The sequence below is a fragment of the Podarcis erhardii genome (assembly GCF_964252035.2).
Source record: "Podarcis erhardii genome assembly, chromosome: 2".
NCBI classification, from domain to species: domain Eukaryota; kingdom Metazoa; phylum Chordata; class Lepidosauria; order Squamata; family Lacertidae; genus Podarcis; species Podarcis erhardii.
In genome coordinates, this window is record NC_138498.1 from 111282714 (window position 1) to 111297162 (window position 14449).

Below are 14449 nucleotides of genomic sequence, written 5' to 3' on the forward strand. Positions count from 1 at the left end.
CGGGCGCGCTGAGCAGTCATGCCTGGGCTTCGGGTAGCTCTGCGCAAGCCATGGGAGGGCTCCCACAGCTTGCGGAGAGCAGCCTGTTCTTGAGGCTGGGGTCAGGGGAAGCTCTAGCTTCCCCCACCCCAGCCCCGCACCTGGGGGGAAAATAATTTTTCCAACTTTATTTCCCCCCCAAAAAGCTATATGCGCCCTGCGGGGCGAAAAAGATGGTATTTACTATCCATAAATTCTCCCACAGACAGTGCACTGATGGGGGTGCAAATCATCACTTCATTTATTAGATTAGTCATTCCCTGAGTGAAGAGGCAGGTGGCGCTGTGGTCTAAACCACTGAGCCTCTTGGACTTGCCAATCAGAAGGTCGGTGGTTCAAATCCCCGTGACTGAGTGAGGTCCCGTTGCTCTGTCCCAGCTCCTGCCAACTTAGCAGTTTGAAAGCACACCAGTGCAAGTAGATAAATAGGTACTGCTGCGATGGGAAGGTAAATGGCAGGACCCACAAAGCTGTCTGTTGACAAACACCGGCTCCCTTGGCCTGAAACTAAGTTGAGCACCACACCCCATAGTCGCCTTTGACTTGACTTAACCATCTAGGGGTCCTTTACCTTTTACCTTTACCTAATATCTGGAAAAACTCCCCTTTGCCTTTGGCTACAGATTCTTCACTTAATTGCATTAGAATAGTATTATATTAATATAAATCAATGAAAGGGAACTCAAGGGAACTGACAAACTGGCTGCTTTTGTCCCAATACACTAGCAAAGGTTTGGATTTTATGACAGTTGCCCATTTGGGGAATAAAACCTTACCCATAATACATAAGTAATTACTAGGGCTTTTGGCTTCCTGCCATAAGTCGGTTAAGGAGCATCCTGGCAACTGCAGACTATTCTGGGCTGGAGGCGATCTTGCAAGCTGCACAAGAAGTCAGGGGCCAACTCATTGTTCAGAATGAGATGGTTTCTTACTTCCAACACTTGACCCCATTTTGTGCTTATATCTGGAAAGCTGCTTTCATGCACATCCAAAGAGATAAAGAACTGCATGCATCAGAATTAACTCTATTTCGCCTTATCACCCCACAGCTGTTTACTTTAGCAGGGCCCGATACTGTAAACCTGCAGAATAAAGGAAATAATTTGTTGTTGCTTTTCAAAAAAAAAGAGAAAAGATTCTGTCATTCAGTATCAGGATACTGTTTTCATTTCTCACATCAAAACCTTTCCCTTCATGCCAAGAGGTGAGCTATTTATCCTCAGCTGACTGACATGAGGCTGATTGACATCCAATGTCCTTTTAAAATCTATTGGGGAGAGGGGGGGCTCTTGAGCTGCTTTTATAAAAAATGTATTTTGTGTTTTTATACCTGTATTGTGATTTTAAGTTGTAACTTACTGAGACCTGTGGGTATAGGGCGGTATATAAATTTAATTAAAAATAAAAATAATACCAACAGACGTCACAAGATGCCTCTTGGGACAGATGAAAACTTACACCTTGGCATCAGTAAAGGCATCTCTTTTATTTATATTGGTAGTTCAGCCTTTGTGTATGCATTGATTTGAAGGTTGTAGTTAAGGCCTCCCTCTTCTTTTCATTTCTATGTTTTATTTACATCACTAGGTCTATGCTTCTTTACTAACATGTAAATCAATAAAAAAATAAAAAAAATACAGAAATTATCAGTGCACACCTGGAACTACTCACAGTTCTCCCTTGAAGGGGGATCCATCAATCCATTCCCAGTTCCACTCTTCAGAGAGTTTGGCTGCTGTGAATCCCAACCAATACCGGTTTTCCTTTGTCATATTCTTTATGATTGCCTATAATGGAACAGACAAGGGTTTGCCAGGGCTTTCTTTCAGCCAGAACTTGCTGGAACTCAGTTCTGGCACCTCTCAGGTGGGTACCGTTAACATTGTAAGAAAACAAGGGAGGTCTTCATGGTGAGTTCTGGCACCTCTTTTTCTAGAAAAATAGCACCGGATGTTGCCATTCTGACCACTGAATCAACAGTTCATGCTCAGTTCCATCAGCTTCATTTCTATGGAGCTCTTCATTGCTCCACATCCTGCTCCTTAGCCATCTTCAGCTGACCCAGTTGGAAATCCTTTTAGCTGAGAAAAGGAGGGGGTCCCCTACTTCTGTATGTGCGTATAAGGACCTTCTGTACAAATGCATGCATTTTAACTAATGCGTATTTAATATTGTGGAGATGTGTATCTGATTTCAGCAGTGGCTGTCTAAAGCAGCTTTTAGGCCAAGGGAGGATTGACAGCAAGGCTCAAGGGATTGGATGGATGGATTGCAATTTAAGTGCATTTTTTGCTACTTTTTATACACACCATTGGAGGGTGAAGAGAATGAAGTCTGAACCAGGAAGTCCATGTTTCAAATTTCCCCTCTGCCATAACATGAACACACTAGGTGGCCTTAGGCAAGCTGCTCTCTGAGCCTCTAGCCTTCCAACTGCACTACGGAACATAATAATACTGAGCATTTAAAAAGGTTGCTACGTATAAGGATTACAATTGGATCATGCATGTAAAGCCCTCTGAACACTTACAAGATCTATACAAATGTCATTGAGCAAAGTTATATGTGCTGTTGAGGAATAAAGCATCCTGACGGATGGTTAGGACTTATGGGAGCTGAAGTCCAACAATTGAAGGATCACAGGTCCTACAGAAGTCTCTTGTGGGCTTTGCTTCAACTGGATCCCTGTTGGCTAGACATTTCTCATAAGTTGCATATTTACCATCTCCTGCTGGTCCTGAATCACAAGCAGGGTGGAGTTCTTTCCTTTGCAGTCATCTTGGCTCTCGGTCCAGGTTTTTTGCCCTTGAGAGATCCAGTAGCAGGTGTTCCTGTGCAGTTCCCAGTCATTGGGGCATATTTTGCAGTTTAGGGCATCCTCTAGTGGTAGAGAGGGAAAGCAAGAGGCAGAATATTTCTCTGCATAAATGGATGCTTTTATTTTCCCCGTCCTGGGAGAATCTGAGAATTTATTGCATATTACAAAATGTCTCATTGCAAAGGGGAGCTTTATTTCAGTAAATAAACTTCCCAGGAGTTTTGAGTAACATGTAGAATCCCAAGTGGTCTCAGATGCTTGTTAAGCATTTTGAGAGGAAACTACATGGGAACCTGACTTCATGCTGCCTTTGTGATGCTGCCAGGCTGCATGAGGAGGAAATGTACCTGGGGCCAACACCCCTCTGGCCCTCCCCACACAATGCCACTGCTGATGCTCTCAGCGTGTGAAGAGGCTAAGCTGGTTGCTCTAGCCTGGCTGCATGACACTCACAAGCCAATCTTGTGCTCCTATACAAAGAATTTATGAACTTTCACCTCTTTAGAACTAAACTATTTACTGCCTGTGTAACCTTTCTGAGTAATGTATGGAAAAGAACATGAACTTGACCTTTGAAGAGTTTGTAAGTAAATCATTTTTAAAGTACTAAATGTGGGATCTTTCCCTATGCTGAGGGAAGATGGTACTTTTTTTGGAACACAATTGGAAAGACATATTTTAAAGGTCTAACAGTCTAATAGATTTAAATTTGATGATAAGTGAGACTAAAGAAAATATAAAATTTTTTGGAAGAAGTGCTAGATTATATTTGAATGAGTGGACATGAGATTGTAAACAAGTTGATAATTTGTTTGGAAAAATTTTTTAACGATGTAAATGGGAGCGGGAGACGTGAGGGAGTCCAAAGAAGTGATGAGATTGTTGTGATAGAAGTAAGATCGTTTATTATTTGTGCATTTATATTTAAAAACTTTAATAAATATTTATAAAAAAAAAAAAACTTAGGCTGAGAATTAATTTGAGCAGCCCTTATAGGGGGAGGAGGAAGTCAATGCATCTGAATTCTGTGTCATTTTAAAAGTAAAACTTTTAAATGGTGTTTTAATAGTAAATCTGATTCGGAAGATGGAAGTGGCTGACGTCCAGACAGTGTTTCTGGTACACATACACAAAGTACGAGTCATCCATGAGTGGCTGAGGTTACTTGTTCCGCTCTGGCTTAGAGAGATGCACATATAGCGTTTCAGCTGTAGCTTAAATTCAGAGTCAGTGCTGCTGCTGCTGCTGTCCTCTGGTGTTTGTTTAGGCTGCAAAACTAAATACATTTTATAGTGTTGCATTTGATCCTGAATATCAGCTCTAGTATTAAAAGATGCTATGGACAACTGTGGGGATACAGTCTGTTTTTCTTGCACAAGAAAAGAAACAGCCATTTAGTTTTGTTACATAGCAAATGTAATTCACGAAGGATACATATATTTGGCACCCTGTAACCTGTCATCAAATGATGAAGAATCCTGCTGTTCACAATGACTGGGGCTAAACAAGCAGGGCATCAAAGAGTATTAATAGGAATATTAAACAATGTTCATTATTTTAATTAAAATACAGAGGTGGAAAATAGGGCTAACCGTTAGGGTTGGAAAATAAGAAATACAATTCCCCACAGTTTATTCAGAGCACAGAACTGGGGCTTATTTGATGCATAATTTATCTTTTCTCAAATAAATAAATATTTTTTGAAATGCCCACACTATTTTTTATTCACCAGCTGCTAAGGTGCCTTTGACAAAAAGCAGAGTAACAGTAGCCTTCCAGGATGACTCCAGGGTGGCCAACTTTTACTGGACTGTGCCAGGAAACGTTATCTGCATTCACACTCTCAGGCTGCAATCCTATTCCCACCTGAGAGCAAACGCTACTAAATTCAACGGGGGTTGACTTGCACAGGATTGCAAATATTCTTGGAGAAACCAACATTAAGCATGCAGTTACTCACCCAAAACTTTCAGCCAGAGTGAGGAGGAAAATCACAGTGCTGGCAGTTCCAAGAGCAACGCGAAGGCCCTGTGTATACTTATGGTCATCTGTAAGGATTAAAAGTTGATAAAAGAACTATGCTTTTTGGTGTAAAGAGATTGCAACTGATGCTGGTGTGACCAAGATCCCCCTATCTTTGTGGAGACGCCTTCTTAGGTACACAGCCTGTTTCCTGCATCTCCCCTGGGCATCCCTTCCATCTCTTACACCCTTTCTTTCTCTTTGAGCCTTCAGTTTGCCTGAGTTACAGCAGCTGGACTCCTCCCCTACATCAGGCATGTGACTGAGATTGCCCAACCCTTCTTTTCCCGTAGGTTGGGCCGGATTAACACCTTTAGAGACCCTAAGCACTTTAAAGATTGGGGTGCCCCATATATACCTACCCTAAATAGTGAAACGAGTAAAATGTAAAATTATATTATATTTTTCAAAATGAAACAAAGCTTACAGCAAGATGGAAAACCATGATGATTTTTGTATACTTCCACTTTATTTATATTATTATATTATATATAAATATTAGTACATGTATGCCGTCTTTCCACATTTAAAAAAATGCTCAAGGCGGCTTACAACATGAGAACATTTACATAATTACCAACATAACAAAAGTTATAAACAATAAATGAGACACATCAAAATGTACACAATCAAATGGAAAACAATTTCAACATAAATCATAAAATCTAAAACTAAGAATACAACATTAGTATCAATCACAATTTAAAATGACATAGATAAAAAAATAAAAGCAATTTTAAACAAAAACAAAAATGGAGCCCTCTCTGCCCAGCAGCACTCCTTTATGGAGCCTGTCAGGCCCTGCCCCAAGCCAGGTGCAGAGAAGCAACTCAGTCCCTGCAGGTTAATCCAGCCCTGGGTTGGGCCTTCACGAAACGTCCACAGGTGGCCTCTTCAGGAACCATTGCCTGGCTGGTGTGGATTGGGGCCTACTTAAAGTGTCAAGTGCTGGCAAGGGACTAGGAAGCCCTGAGAGCCCATCACAGAAGCTGGCAGCCATGGATGAGCCATGCATTCCATATTAAGGACACAATTTCTGGCAGAATACAGATGGCAGAAACATGATGGCACTAGTGGACACTTCGTCTGGCTATGAGGAGCCACTGGACATGCCAGGTGAAATGAAAGGAGTCGGATAATATTTTGCCCAGGATCCCCAACTGTGCCGCACAATAATGTATGCCAGAAACATGAGAGTTGCCAGTCTGGGTCAGTATAATGTACTCTTGAATCTCCAGCCAGATGTCCCTAATAAAAACCAAGTTGTACACCAGCCTCTGAATGGGGTGGTCCAGTCCCTATTTGCCTTGTTAATAGCTGTCAACATGCCTGTGCTCTTTGAACCAAGGACAGTCCATTTTGAAAGCCACCTATGCTTGTGGCCATTGTAACATCCTATAGCAATGATCACATGACAATTTCCTGTGGCAAGCCACCACAGCAGAGTTGTACATTTGTCTTGCATTGAGCCTGCACCAAGTCAACTTTTGTGTAGGTGGTCATCTTCACAACTCTAATAATCTGAAATGGAAGAAAAAAATTGATGGAATTCTGCAGAATGGCATAAATCCATGAATCATCAACTTGTGCCCTCTCCACTTAGTTAGCAAATGGCTAGTTTCATTGTAGAAGCCCAGTGTCCCTGCTTATGATTTTCCATTCTCTTCTTGGTGACAGATTTCAAGATTCATTATAAAGTAAGACAACTTGTTGTGCAAAGATCATGTTGAAAGTGTGCAGGCACTGAAGCCTAGTTCAGATTGAGGTTTTGTATGAAGCTGTGAACAAGCTACATACAAAACACTCATCTGTGAACACTCCTCTGTGTAGTCTCCTGACACACACTAGGGATGTCAGAGAATTGTGACAAAAAACAGAAAAGCAGGCAGAAATGGTGGCAGCTCTGTGGTCAAAGAATCAAGTGAATACAATCAGTATTTGTTCACCTGATTGTTGTTGCCGTCTTGATGTCCATAAAAGGTATGTCATTAAATACTTTATTACATTGTTTTGATGTTTGCTTTACACAGAAATGAATGCAAATGAATGCAAACTATGTTAAATAGTAGACAGTGAGATGAATATTGTACGAAGGAAATCAAACTGCAGCAGAGTTGAAATAGTGCTGATTGTGATTAAAATGGGCCAGAATGGAAATTTCTTACATCCCTGGGACTTACCATAATTCCTCTTGGCATATGACTTTTCCTGCTGTAGAGTTTTTGTTCCTCATATATGCATCAGGGTGACTGCAGATCCACTTTTTGGGTATGTTGCAATGGGAGGGAATGACAAACTTCTTGCTTAGATAGGCACAGTTTTCGCTTCCTTTCACCACCAACCTGCAACACAAGAAGAAGAGGTGAGATGGGCATGCCAGGTTTGTCGCTCCGTTTTGCATGGGTGGGGCAGTGTCATAAACTATGCAGCCAAGAATCAGATCCATTAGAAATAGGAGCTTAGTTCCAGATCATTTCATAACTTTCCATCTCAGAGACTTATGGTGCAATCCTCTAGCCATGTCTACTCAGAAGCAAGTCCCATTGTGTTCATCACAGCTAAAGAACCCTTAGCAGGTGGCCATCCAACCTCTATTTAAAAATCTCCAATAAATGAGAGTCCACAACCTCCCAAGGGAGCCCGTTTGACTGCCAAACAGCTCTTACTGTCAGAAAGTTCTTCCTGAGATTTAGTCCAAATCTCCTTTCTTATAACTTGAATCCATTGATTTGGGGCTTGTGTAAGCATGGCTTGCTTACATTGCATGACTGGCTTACAGGTCTGGGAGACAGCGCTATTGGAGATTAGCTCAACATTGTTAGATAGCAGATTAAGAGAGTTTAAGAGTACCTGGTTTATGTTTCTTGCTCATGCTCATAAATCTGCCTCCCTAATGAAACCACCTGTTACATTATGGAGAGATCTGATCCACGGATAAACTTCACCCTGTGTGCTTTTGTACTTTGTTTGTATGACACATGATCTGTACTTGATATTTTGTATTGTTTCCTTTCTCTTCACTGTTTACCCAGAAATCAATAAAATATTTATGCTTTTACTAGAACCTTCCCCAATGATTGTTCCACAGCAACTTGTATTCAAGGCTACGCTGCCTCAGTTCCTGGAGGCAGCAGATGACTCATCATCAGGGTCCATCAACAGCCTTGTTCTCCATGGGTCTGTCTAATTCCCTGCTAAAGCTGTCCATCTTGTGAGAGTCGATTCCATAGTTTGTAATGTGTGAAGAAACACATTACTGCATCCTGAATCTCCTACCTTTCAGCTTAATTGATTGACCTTAAGTCTTATGAGAGTGGGAAGACAAGGACTTTCTCCACACCAGAGGAGCTCAAGAGCATTAGCTGGAGTTTGTCGGCAGTGTGGATGGTTTCTGTGTGTATGGTCAGAGGTGAGAAACCCCGACATATCAGGAAGGGGTTATGCTTTGGGTGCAATCCTGATTCCTTGAAGTTCACATTCTGGAGTGATTTTTGGTTACAGATTCAGGTTTGGGATCAACTCACTGTACACAGCATGGTCGCTGCTTAGTCCCAATTTGGAGAAGAACAAGGACTCACGTGTTACTGTATTCTGATCCATCTGCCCATATCCAGGTATCATTGAAGTCCTTCCGGAGGCCAATCCAATGGTCAGCTTCGCCCTTGAACACCTTGGTTGAAAACACACAAACAGTTTAGAGCAATGCCTCCAAATGAGTCTTCCACCTCAAGTAATGCCACTTGTGGGAGGAGAACGAACAGAGACCTGGGCAGTGAGACTGGAGATGCAAAGAAAGTGAGGCTTAGATAGTAGAAGGAAGGAGTTCAAGAAGGACAGGAAAGTGGCTGAAGGCGGAGTATATAGCAGGGATGGGGAACTTGCTGGGGAATTGATCTACAATCCCAATTATCCTTGATCATAATGGCTGCAAGATGGATAATTTGTTTGCATCAAGCTATGACAAAGCCACGTTACCTCACAGATTCTCTTTATATTTCCATAAGGATAGCTCATCCTTAGTGCTGTGCAGGAGATAATTCTCACAAACATTTATACATTTCTTGGTCTCACCTTTTCATGCTCACACTGAATCTCAGCCAGAGAAGAGCCCTGGGATATGCAAAAGCTCTGGGCAGATGTCCAGTTTTTTTCTTCTTCTGAGAAAAAGTAACACTTTCCTTCATAGACAATCCAGCCAGCTGGGCATATTGCTCTCAAAAAAACATCAGGGCAAATCTGGTTGGCTTTCCCCCCTGCAAGAGAGAGAAAGTTCTGCTCTGAACTGGGATCTGCACATAACATTTCAACCTCCGGCTTGGAGGGAGGGCAAAGAAGGAACCAATAAGCAGCTCTTGGAAGAAATTTAAGGACTATCTCAACAAATACTATAAGATTAAAGAATGTTAGCTTGACATGGACCTAAAAATATTGTGGTTTTCAGAGACATTAGAGTAAGAAAAGGAATGGAATTCGTAAAAAACCTTTGGGAAATAAGGGAATGGAGTTGCTGATGGGATAATGAAACTAGAATACAAAACGGTGAGGTATGAGGAAGTCGGGGAAATTAGATTGAGAAAATAAGTTTTGGAATTATACTTGTTGTTTTTTGTTTGTGTTTGTTCTTATTGTAGTTGTTTTGTATTTGTATGTTTTTATTGGAAAGTTTAATAAATATCATTTAAAAAAAAAAAAAGAAGGAACCAAAATAAGCAGCTCTTGTGGCTCCTGGATTCAGATGCATCTTGGAGAGAGGAAAGGGAAGGACCAGTAGAGGAATCACATCACTTGGTAGAGCTTTGTTGCTCAGTGGAAGAGCATCTGCTTTGCATGCTGACGGTCTTGGGTTCAATCTCCGGCATCTTCAGGTAGAGCTGGGAAAGATCCCCTCCAAAGTCCCAGAGAGCCATTGGCAAGAGCATGGATAATATGGATTCAGCCAAAGGCAGCTGTTTTCCTAACTGCTGCTGCTCAGTGTGAACTGGCTATTAGAAGCCAAAGTGCTGGTGGCAGACAGGGGTCATGACTGGGCCTGACCTGGAAGAAAGCACTAAGAAAACAGGCAGAAAACTCACCTCTCTGGACAGCAAGAACAGGGATGATGATGAGGAGGAGGAGAATGAGGATGATGGTGGTGGTAGTGGCAATAATGAATTCAATTGAGATTCTTTTATGGCAATAATTAGGGTGACCCCCTGAAAGGAAATTAACACACACAAATAATGGTCTTTATTTACCATTGCTAGGGAAAAAGTAAGAAGAACACAGATCTCACCTACAAGAGGTGTTTCACATATAGCCACATCAACAAATGCACACACACACACAACTAATACCAGAATTTTGTTGTTCTTATTTCAATATCTATTTTTGGGGGCATTCAGGAATTTGGAGTTGGCATATTTCAATTTTGCTTCTATCTCCTGCGTTGTTAGCATAGCTAATTGTCTCTCCAGCATCTTAATTTGCCAGGTAATATTTGTATTTGCCCTGCCCCGGGTACCGGAGGAGCTAGCTATGCCCCTGCATGGGGCCTGGCAGCAATAAATATGGACTTCCCTGCCATTGCCAATTGGTTTTCTGGTCGTCATGCTGCAGCAATTTATTTAAATCTTCATTATCCTTTGTAACCAAAAGGCTTAGCTATATTAAAAACCACCTTCTGTTTAACCACTTTCCTGATTGCTATAGGGAAAGAGGAATTGTGTGCAGATAAATGGACTGTGAGCTGCTGGCATGGGGGCAGGTGGCTTCCTCTCTCCCTTAACCACATCTGCACTAGGCATGGGGAAGGAGGACGGGGGAGGAGGAGTTTGTCCAGCATAGAAACCACCATGACTGACAGATGGGAGCCCCCCAATTTGCCCTTTGGGCAACTGCTTGTGTTTCTATGCTGGGCATGGAGGGAACAAAAGCAATAATGAATGACTGCAGTCAAGACAGTGTGAATGATATAGTGCTGTGGAACTACGACTTGTGATATTCGGTGCAAAATCCAACTTTTTCAGAATCCCACATTTCATTCTTTTTTTCCTTTTTCTTTTTTTGAAAAACAAAGTTTCTAGTTCATATAATTCTATGCCACAATGCCTGCTCGGTCTTGGAAGCAAAAGAAGAAAAGTTTTATTTAACAGCCAGGGTGGTTGTGGTGGTGAATCTTCATTTATCCACAATCCTTTTAGGTTTTCATAGTTTGCCAAATCCTGCCCAGCCTAGGTAGCCATAGGAGATGATGAGGATGGGCCTCAGTAGCTGAGGAGTAGCATATATATACAGCAGGTTAAAGGCCTTCTCTGTTTCCTGACCCTCTCTCTGTCACCCCAGATGCCCATTTTTATTTTTGTTTTTGCAACCCCATTTCCAGGAGTTAATACAAGCACCTGCCCACTCATTTGCATCTTTGCATTTCATTAGCTTTTCTGAAGTGAAGAAACAACAACTCCCAGAATGACAGTATTCAGAGAGCCTTTTAAAGAGTTACTGGGAACCAGGCAGACGGCCTTCTTGGTGGTGGCACCCGCCCTGTGGAACGCCCTCCCATCAGATGTCAAGGAAATATACAACTATCTGACTTTTAGAAGACATCTGAAGGTAGCCCTGTTTAGGGAAGATTTCAATGTTTGATGCTTTATTGTGTTTTTAATATTCTGTTGAGAGCCGCCCAGTGGCTGGGGAAACCCAGTCAGATGGGCAGGGTATTTATGATCATCATCATCATCAAAGACAGCCTTGCCTAAGGAGGCAAACTTACCAGCAGCATCTCCAGTCTCTTCCTTTGGTTCACTGCAAGGACCTCCCTGCTGTCCCTCTCGCTTTTCAACAAGGCCAGGTGGTGCTGAAACTGGGCCTGCCAAAAGCAATGAGGAGATGGGTGTTCAAGGCTTAGGGAGTGGGCAGTTCTGTGTTTCTGCATCGTTCTTCTGCCGTAGGCTCCCTCCATAGGCATGAGCAATGCAAGTAGATCATAGGCAGTTCTAGGATGCCCAAATACTCCTGAGAGATGTTGGACCTCAAGCCTCCTTACCAGGTGTGCAGTCTTTCCTGCAAGGTTCTAGTTCTAGGTTCTGCGTTCCTGTAAGCACCTGGTATCATGTTTTTAATATTCTGTTGGGAGCTGCCCAGAGTGGTTGGGGAAACCCAGCCAGGTGGGTGGGGTAATTATTATTATTATTATTAAACATCACCATCAGCATCACAGCAGCTACAGGTGATTTTTCATTAATATCCACTTTTCATTGACCCACTTTGCTTCATTTGGTAACAAAGACTCCATGCAAGTTACAGTATTTGTTTCATTTGAAATGGCCCATGTTCATTTTCAGCCACGCTATCGTGAATATGGCCCATCGTCCGCTATGGCTACATAGGCTGGGCAGGATTTTGCAAACTACCAAAACCTGCTTACAAAATGGAATGACATGACTGCGCATTCTGCAAAAAGAGATTCTTAAGAGCTCGCTCTTTAACCCCCCCCCCAACAAACTACAATCTGTCTCAAGTCTCCTTCTTGATACTTTTCATGCATCAGAATTAACTTGCTTACCAGATTTTTCTCTCAACTCCAAATATGTAGTAATGAGAATAGTTACTTGTTCTGCTCTGTTTACAGGTTTCTCGTAGGTATTCGCATGTTCCACCATTTTTGGCTCATCTTCCAGCAGATATTTCATCCTTCAGAAAGATAATAGAAAACCTTATTTACAGGCAAAACAACCCTTGCTTGCAGAACCACCAGACGCCTTTATGAGGGAGGTATCAAAAATTTAGGTTTGTTTGCAGAAGTACAAATATTTAAGTGAAGAGGACAGCCCCCTAAAAAATAATAATAATCCATTGAGGTCTGAGCATGCTCAGTAGCCATGGGAAAGACGAGAGGTGTGAAATCTTTCCCCCTCAAATTTCCTTCTGTGTCACATTCCACAGAGCTAGAAGCAAAGGGCAGCAGGGCAGCTACTGTAATTTTTACCTTTGTACATAAGCTGTACATCTATAGAAGTTTATAAAATTATGCATGACACGAAGAAAGTGGAAAGATAAAAGCTTTTCTCCCACTCTTGTTAGGACACTAGAATCAGTGGGTATCCAACAAAGCTGAATGTTCGGAGATTTAGGATTGTTGCAGGAATTCCCCCCGCCCCCCCAGTTCCACAAGCACGACACGAATACACACACAACTCCCATTGGTAAACTTTTTTTTGTAAGGGCCTCCATAAATAAGGAAGCGCCTAAACATAGAAGTCTGCCCCCGTACGGAACCCATTCCCTATTCTCAAACTGGGTAGACTGTTTCCCTATTCAAATAAATCGCTGCGCTCTAACCAATGAATGTAACCGAACAGCGCCCCTTGTGGCAGCCAAGCAGGTACTGCAAGGCTGCTGTCTATCTTGCTCAATGACTTTGACAAGCTGTAATACAACATATGCGGAATTAATTAACCATGACTAATCTTTTCAGAATGTGTCAGAATGTTTCCGCTTTGATTGAAAACCTATACAGTAGAGGTATCTCTACCTCTATAGTGTTTCTGTTATAAATTCATAGAAATTTAATGGTATGTCGGATCTGTGCCGTTCCACTTTTGTTTTGCACCTTAGAAGAAGGACTATCAAAGGGGGGAGGCTTGACCTAGGGCAGCCATAATCCCCCAGGCCTACCAACACGTCCGCAGTCAGCTCACCCATCGGACATACTAACGTTGATGGTGCCAGACTATGGATCATTTCACTTACAAAGAACCAGCATTTGGAAATGGATTCGGTACGGACTAAAATAAAAGACAGGTCAACCCTCCCCTCTGGGGGCAGGAAACTGTGAGCTTCTCTCTGTTCTATGGAATGTGCGCTTGAGAAGGGAGAGGGGAGGAACGAGACAGGTGCCAAGACACTCAGGTTACCGCCTCAACCCCTCCTTTTTTGGGATGTATCAGTGATGTAGTTATGATGTAGCAATGAGGTAGTTTTAGGGGTGTAGCATGGGGATTAGGAATGGATAAAAGTTGGGGTCGCCTTTTGTTCGGGGCTTCCATCTTGCTTCATCTTGCAGTGAGTTGGAGTCCTGTCATGACAGTTTACAATAAAGACCAAGCCTACCGGCTGCTGTTTTGCTCTGATATTCCTGGCTGGTGTCTTTGCTTTTGTCCCAGGGAGCCCTCAAATTTCTCCGTTAACAGTTTAAAAGAAAGTACTTCTCTACACAGCACATACTCTAAACTATGGCACTTGATCCCCCAGGAGAAAGTGGCTGCCATTGTGCATGGCTTAAAAACAGGACCGGATAAATTCATGCAGGAGAGGGCTATCAATGGCTACTGGCCACCTGCCCAGTAGGGGGCAGCAGTGTTTCCAAATACTGGCTGGCAGCTGAAGGCACGCAGAAGGTACCAGCACCCCTAGGTAGGGCTGGGAGACCTGTGCCTGAAATCCTGGGGAGCCACTGCCAGTCAGTGCCTACAGTACTGAGCTAGATGGAGCAGTGGTCTGATTCAGCAGAAGGCAGCATCCTCTGCTCCTCTGCAACAAGAGGAAGGCTGGTTCAAAGCAATCTGCTCAGCCGGCACATGGCCAGACCAC

The 14449-nt window shown here is 42.6% G+C and overlaps 2 long non-coding RNA genes across 5 annotated transcripts; both read right to left on the reverse strand.

Annotated features, from left to right (window-relative positions):
- Nucleotides 1-164: 164 nt before the first annotated feature.
- LOC309337439 lies at nucleotides 165-4975 on the reverse strand. 2 transcript variants are annotated; one of them, XR_014154301.1, is made up of 4 exons: nucleotides 4026-4975; nucleotides 2765-2922; nucleotides 1714-1829; nucleotides 165-1124 (listed from the first exon to the last, which is right to left on the reverse strand). It is a non-coding gene; the product is annotated as an uncharacterized lncRNA (long non-coding RNA). The 2 variants fall into 2 exon arrangements; XR_014154302.1 differs by having other exon boundaries at nucleotides 1700-1829.
- A 451-nt stretch (nucleotides 4976-5426) lies between these two features.
- On the reverse strand, nucleotides 5427-11882 carry LOC309337374. Of its 3 annotated transcripts, XR_014154222.1 has the most exons (5): nucleotides 11631-11882; nucleotides 9955-10074; nucleotides 8461-9135; nucleotides 7063-7224; nucleotides 5427-6403 (listed from the first exon to the last, which is right to left on the reverse strand). It is a non-coding gene; the product is annotated as an uncharacterized lncRNA (long non-coding RNA). The 3 variants fall into 3 exon arrangements; XR_014154223.1 differs by lacking the exons at nucleotides 9955-10074; nucleotides 11631-11882 and having other exon boundaries at nucleotides 5435-6403; nucleotides 7048-7224; nucleotides 8461-9231; XR_014154224.1 differs by lacking the exons at nucleotides 9955-10074; nucleotides 11631-11882 and having other exon boundaries at nucleotides 5436-6403; nucleotides 8461-9231.
- Nucleotides 11883-14449: the final 2567 nt, after the last annotated feature.